Below are 6624 nucleotides of genomic sequence, written 5' to 3' on the forward strand. Positions count from 1 at the left end.
TAACCACTAGACCAATCTGGCTTAACTATAAAAATAATTCTGGCCGTTCTTTGATTAACATGATAATCAAATAATCACAACATCAGTTCTACTGCTTTATAACGTATTAAAACAGGGGTGTCAAACTGCTGGCCCATGGGCCAGATGCATCATCAGGAAGCCACACCCACCCCATTGCCAGCAATGGCAAAAAAGCTCCAATACGTTGCATGACATCACATGACGTCACGAGTTTGACATATCTGTATGAAAGAAAACTGTTTTACAATAATTTCCATAATGCAAAACAATACTTCTGTTTTGGATATTTCCTTTAATTCTAGTTATGTCTGATAAACAAAAGAACTAACACTATATCAGTGAAGAAAAATAATATAATTCTGAATCCTAACTGAGCAAAGATGAAAAAGTAAAACAAAATACTAAGCAATCCCAAAAAATCTATAAAAAAGATTTTGAAACCACTAAGTATCTCAGAGATATCTGAGGTAATTACAATAGGCACTCACCCAATAAAGTGCATTCAAAACTTACATAAAGGTTGGGTTCTAATTCTTCTATTGTCACACTAAAATTCATATTCATAGGAGAAAGTTTTCTATTTTTTGTTTGCCTTCTCTTTTTCTCTGCATCAATTCCTGTGGAAGGAGTAAGAAATTCTTGCAAATATAGTTTGTAAACAATATGATTGTTAGAAACGTATACCAAAACTTATGGAAATAATACTTCCTACATGTAACAGCCATTGAACATCTACTCACCATCTCTTTCTACATCAGTAATTATGCCTCAGATTGGTATAATGTGCATCTCTATTAACAGTTTATGCTCAAGGCAGAAAACATGTTTTTCATTATAACCATGAGATAAACCATGTATCTTTCCTCTTTTAAAGTCTCCAATTTAAAAATAGCAGAATTATGAAATTCAAAATTTAGATAATATAGCTGTGGCTATTAACTTCAAGATGACATTTTTATATTTATATACTAAAGGCCTGAATCATATTGAGAAGTCAATGGAAAGACCAAAACATACTTATTACTGACAATTAAAATGAAACTATTTCCTAAAGTATCTATTTCTCTCAGAATCAGGACACCAAGTAATCCTATACAATTGGCAACACACAATTTACTAGCTGCTTATTCACATGTTTACTGAAATATAAGCATCAATATCAAAACCAAATAACACCTTATATGTGATCTGCTTTAGTTGGAAAACTTTCTTAAATCTCACAGGAAAATTTCTAAGAAAGACCATTTTATTGAAACATTGCATAACAAAAATTGGGATGCTATTGATACTTTTTTACCACAATCTAATTCATAAACAAGCTATGTTCAAATGTAGTTGTAAGAGGTTTTTATAAGCATGTAACTGATGTTTATGATATGTTCATGGTCTTTATGAGCACAGAAAAGATTTCTTTACAAATTCTTAAATTAATAGTTAGCCCAAGCAAATAAACATGTAGCGTTTTCTGTACTGGTTTTGTACTGTTTGGAAGGAGCATTTAACAGAGAGAAAAAAGCAATTCTGAAATCTTGTTTTAAAATGCTTAGTAGAAAATATACCTTTAAAAAGAATAATTCATTTTTATTCGTAATAAAAATTAAACCATTTAAGAAGTAGCTCAATTACTCAATATTCATATATATTCAATCTTTCCCAGCTTTTCACTTTCACACTGTGACTCTGTACAGAATGTAAACAATATTCAATATTTTGCAATAAACAGGGTAATTAAAAGCAATTCCCAACTTTCAAAACTATTAGTATAGTTTTCTGATCTGTTAACTATAGATCGTAACAACACTAAGTTTAGAATAAGCCTTAACAAATGCTACAGAGATAGCTTCCAGCATAACATTTGAATAAAACAGTCTTATTTTCATAAATGAGTTATAAAGATGATTTTAGGGCCTCCATTTAAAGAAAAATATAGCCAAACTTTAATTCTTTATTTTTAGCTATGCCACTTAATTCCAAATTCTACTGCAGCTGCAGGCTAAAGAATTTATTCTTGTTCTTAAAAGCCTTCAGTCCAAATTTAATCAGACTTTGAAAAAGCCTGGCTCAAGTTGAAGTCAATACCTTGGTAATTATTTGCATGTGTCTACATAGTATAGTTGCAACAGTATGAAAGCAGTTTTTCCCTGCTTTCTGTTGGGACTTTTTTCAATATTATAGTCTTTGCTACCCGTATATCCTGAGATTTCCCAATGGTGCTTCATCCTATACCAACCTAGTTTGACCCTGCTGAGCTTTTCAAGATCAACCAAGAGCTGTTAGGTGCTGCCATCTACTGTAAGCTTAATCAGACTTCTGTGTAGTAAATACCACTTATTTCAGTAGGACATAAATATCTAAGTAAACAAATTTAAATAGGCTAAATTGGGAGTAAAGTGAGCTGGGAACAATAGCCTGTGTCCCAACTGCTATTATAGCTCTATTTTTATATAGCTATATCTGTTCATTTTATATTAAACCATTTTGCAAAGTTTGTCATATAATCATATTCTGATCACAATTTATAGTGCATACTGACTTGAATTACCAAAAACATTTTCAAAAATTTACACTGTCATTTGCATAATTACTACTTTCAGGTAGAAAAAGTGAGTGAAGCCAAAATACATATGTAAATATCTATTCATACAATAAGATTTCTCTTTTTCCATGCTTCCCAAAGTTTATTTTTGAGGGTTCCTCCTCTAAGTATCATACAGTAGGAGATTTTGAGAATGTGCAAAGGGCTACAAGAACAAATTGTCTCTTCCTTTTGTATTTATACATCCAGTTCCTTCAGTGGAAAGATAAGAATTCTATCCAGAATAACATGTTAAGACATTAATCACATGTATTTTAGATGGAAATAAATCTGTTTGAACTCAGAAAATCTCCTACCTCCTACTCCCAATGAGCTGTTTGTATGAAAAGATAAAATAGTATGTTTAAGTGATATTCTTTAAATTAAAATCAGATAAAACCATATATTTGATTCCAATTCAAAGCACACTTTATTGGTAGGCTAGGAAAGTGATATTTCTTTCCAAATAAACTTCTATATAGCAAAACTCTGTTTTACTGTGAATAGAGGAGAATCCATGAAAAATCAAATTATATTTGACATGCACAATAAATACTATTTAATAACAGCTTCTAGAATAATTTGTAGAAGTTAAAATAATGTAAAAACAAACATTAAAAATAACTATCCACAGCAAAACAAGGGAAAAATAAAAAAAAAATCTAAAACAAATTCATTAACCAAATATGGAAAAGCAGAATTGTAGATATTGTTGCTATAAAATATGCACATGCCTCTTCTGAGCAAACATCTTTATCTTGTCCAGTTAACAGATACACACATAAGTACAATCCCATGAAAGACACTGGGATCAATTTAAACCCACTGAGAGTAAATAGAAATATGAGAATTTCAGTTAGGATTTTTGGAGGAAAATTGATTCATCCACAGAAGAATGCACTCTCTACAAACAAAAAAAAAGGCAAAGACAGAAGAAATGCATCTGGAAAATATTTACTAAAAATGTACATTTGAAATTGTAGCTTTTACATAATATAGTATTTTATGTTAATTCCTACTAGGGAAGCAAAAAAAACTAATCCATATTAAAAGTTCATAAAGCATTCTGCTTAAATTCTAATAGGAATTTGTAAATTTAATTTAGTCCTCAGAGTTTATTATTTTGTTTACTCCTTTATGTGTTTGCTCCTATTTGTGAAATATAAAGAATGTTTAATTTCCTACTTTACCTCATCAAAACTTGTATTACTTCGTATGATTCCAAATACAATAGTGTTTTTTTTAAAAAATGGAACTTTTTAAGATGAGGCAACAAAAATGTTTCATGCTATTTCATCAATCCTATACGTCAACATTATAATTATACATTAGTTTATACATCAGTTATGATGTATAAATAAAATAATAATTAAATTTCTGCGAAGAAAACACTAAATTATTTGAACAGAATGCCATGATATTTTAACTGAAGTGACTGATTAACTGGGGGGGGGGGGAAATCTCACGTACAATACTGGAAAAGACTGCATTGAAATTTTCAGACTGTGTTTGAAAGTATTAATTCCTTTGAATCGTGGGCTACATAAATTGAAGGAAAGCAGCATCAGACAAGCAATAACGTACATCAATGCCTGTACATCCAAAGCAAGTAACCACCACGGCTGTCCAGCAGACGTGATGTAAACAAGCAAGCTTTGTTTACTTGCATCAGCATCTGCAGACTTCCGCCAGAAAGAGCAGGGCTGCCTCTTATTTATTAGAACAAGCAGGTTTGTCGTAACGGAAAAACAGAAAGGATACTACTTCATCAAGCGCATTTTAACATTCACTGACGCCCAGGAACAGAATGTAAGAAGAGATAAGAACATACAAGGAGGAAGCACAGTGACCCAAGCGTTTCCTGAGGGAGGGAGGGAGGGAGGGAGCTGGGATGTGGCGGTTGGGCACAGGAGAGAAGCGAAACGTTGCAAACTGTAACGCGCCATCCCTCTCAACAAGCACCTCAGATACAAGAGCATTTCAGCAACGCTCCACACAAATCGTGGGGGTGGGTGGGGGGGTGGGCTGCGCGCGCCAGTGTTGTTGTGATGTGCCTCGTGGCCAAGCACACACCTTCTCCCTCCTTCCTCTCACCACCCCCCCCTCCATTCCACGAGATAGTAACGTTACATAACCCTTCCGCCGCCACAAGAAAGCCCGATAGGCCCCGCCAACCCGGCCACCCCAGAAGAAGAGGACTTTGCATTTTAAATCTAAGCTGCTGCAAGCGCTGGTTGAAGAGCAGGAGGAGGAGGAGGAGGAGGAAGAGGAGGAGCTGCGAAAACGAGGCAGCAGCAGCCGCCGCCGCCGCCTCCTCCTTCTCCTTCTCCTCCTCCCTCTGTCACTAGGCACGTTTAGGATGGCGGCGGACGAAAGGGGAACGCCGCGTTGGGCCACGGGGAGCGGGAAGGAGGAGACGGAGCAGTCGCCGGAGACGCGAGGCTTCCCCACCCGTCCCCTCCTCCCTCGCCTCAGCTGCCCCCAGAGCTACCGGCACCCAGCCGGCCTCCCCAACGCCGCCCGTCTCCCCAGCGCGGGCGCGCGCGCGCGAGACCCCCCTCCCCTCCCCTCCCCCGCCTCTGCCAGCCTGCCTACCTGCAGCAAAAGGCGAGGGTGGCGGGTGGCGGGTGGCGGCCGTTGGCGCGGAAGCGGGTCTCCGGGCAGGGGGGCGCCCACGACCTCTCCTCCCTTGTCCCCCCTGCCGGGGTGAGAGTCCTGCGCGGCCGCGGTCTACCTCGGTGCCGGTGGCGAAGCTTTCGGACTCCAGCTAGCGGCGCCCTGAGAGATGCGGGCGGGGCGGCGGCTACATCGAGAGCGGTTGCCCTCCGCTATTTAGGGAGGCGCCCGCCTGGGCAGCTCGGCCGCAGCATCCAGGGAGTTAGGAGCGGCGGCGGCGGCGGCGCCTGTTCCCAACTGAATTCACCCGGAGCGGCCCCCGGGGCCCAGCGCTCGCCTCGATTCCTGCCGCCTCCTTCGCCAGGTTCGTTATTGACTTTGAGGAAAACTCCCGACGTCACTGGCTCTCTCTCCCCCCCCCCCCGCCCGCCCCGTGTCTCCCCCTCCAAGGCGACGGCGGCGGCAGCAGCAGTAACGTCGACATCCCCCCCAGATCTCGCGAGAAGCGCCAGCGGGCGGAATGGAGCGGGGGAGGGGAAAGGAGGGGGGAGGGTCTGCCAGACGGAGCAAGCAGGGAAAGGGTGGGGGCCGCCAGACAGAGGGAGAGCGCGGCGGGGCTGGCGGGCGACGGGAGGGAGGGAGACGGAGGTGAAGGCGTGAATGAGAGAGGGAGGCGGGAGGCGTCGGGGCTGCTGACCAACCGACGCGCATGTGGTTATAGCAAGGCGAAGATGAAAGGCAAGCCGGGCGGGCGGGCGGGCGGGTGGGAAGAGCGCAGTCCGCGTGATGGGGGAATACCTGTCGAAGGGGAACCTGTCGTGTTGGCGCGCCTCAGTAGGAATGCTGTTTCGGAGTAAGAAAAGTGGGCGAGAGCCTACCAGGCGGCTCAGACCGCTGGAGGCTCGCTCTCCGAAGCAGGACTTAGGAAAATTAAGTTTCATTTCATTTCATTTATTATATTTGTATACTGTAGAGCAGCGTTTCCCAACCTTAGGAACTTGAAGATGCGTGGACTTCAACTCCCAGAATTCCCCAGCCAGCTATGCTGGCTGGGGAATTCTGGGAGTTGAAGTCCACGCATCTTCAAGTTCCTAAGGTTGGGAAACGCTGCTGTAGAGGACAGGAAGGCCTGGAGAAACATTGTCCATAGGGTCGCGATGGGTCGGACACGACTTCGCAACTAACAACAACATACCGCCTTTCTCCCGAAGGACTCAGGGCGGTGAACAGAGCACATAAAAAATACAGAATACAGAAATTAAAAAAGAATTAAATCTGGTGTCAGATTTAAGAACAGCTTCTCAATCACGAATGAGAAATCGGTACACGGCCTTCCATTAATTTCGCTTCAGCAATCTTTGCAGGACGGGCAAGCAACAACATTTATGACTTCAAAAATCTCTGTAAACCTA

At 41.3% G+C, this 6624-nt stretch overlaps 1 protein-coding gene across 18 annotated transcripts in view; it reads right to left on the reverse strand.

The window, feature by feature from the left end:
* AKT3 (AKT serine/threonine kinase 3) overlaps positions 1-5657 on the reverse strand; it is a 181080-nt gene extending 175423 nt beyond the window's left edge. For 15 of the 18 annotated variants that reach the window (XR_014490886.1, XR_014490887.1, XR_014490888.1 and 12 more), the window contains exons 1-2: positions 5192-5657; positions 535-638 (exon numbers count right to left, since the gene is read on the reverse strand). The gene's annotated coding sequence lies outside the window, so the exon portion shown is untranslated. Of the gene's footprint in view, positions 1-509; positions 639-5191 lie in introns of all 18 variants that reach the window. The other 3 variants (XM_083349919.1, XM_083349916.1, XM_083349918.1) reach the window with 2 other exon arrangements.
* Between the last annotated feature and the right edge of the window lie 967 nt (positions 5658-6624).

Source organism: Vipera ursinii (assembly GCF_947247035.1).
Source record: "Vipera ursinii genome assembly, chromosome: 1".
Taxonomy (NCBI): domain Eukaryota; kingdom Metazoa; phylum Chordata; class Lepidosauria; order Squamata; family Viperidae; genus Vipera; species Vipera ursinii.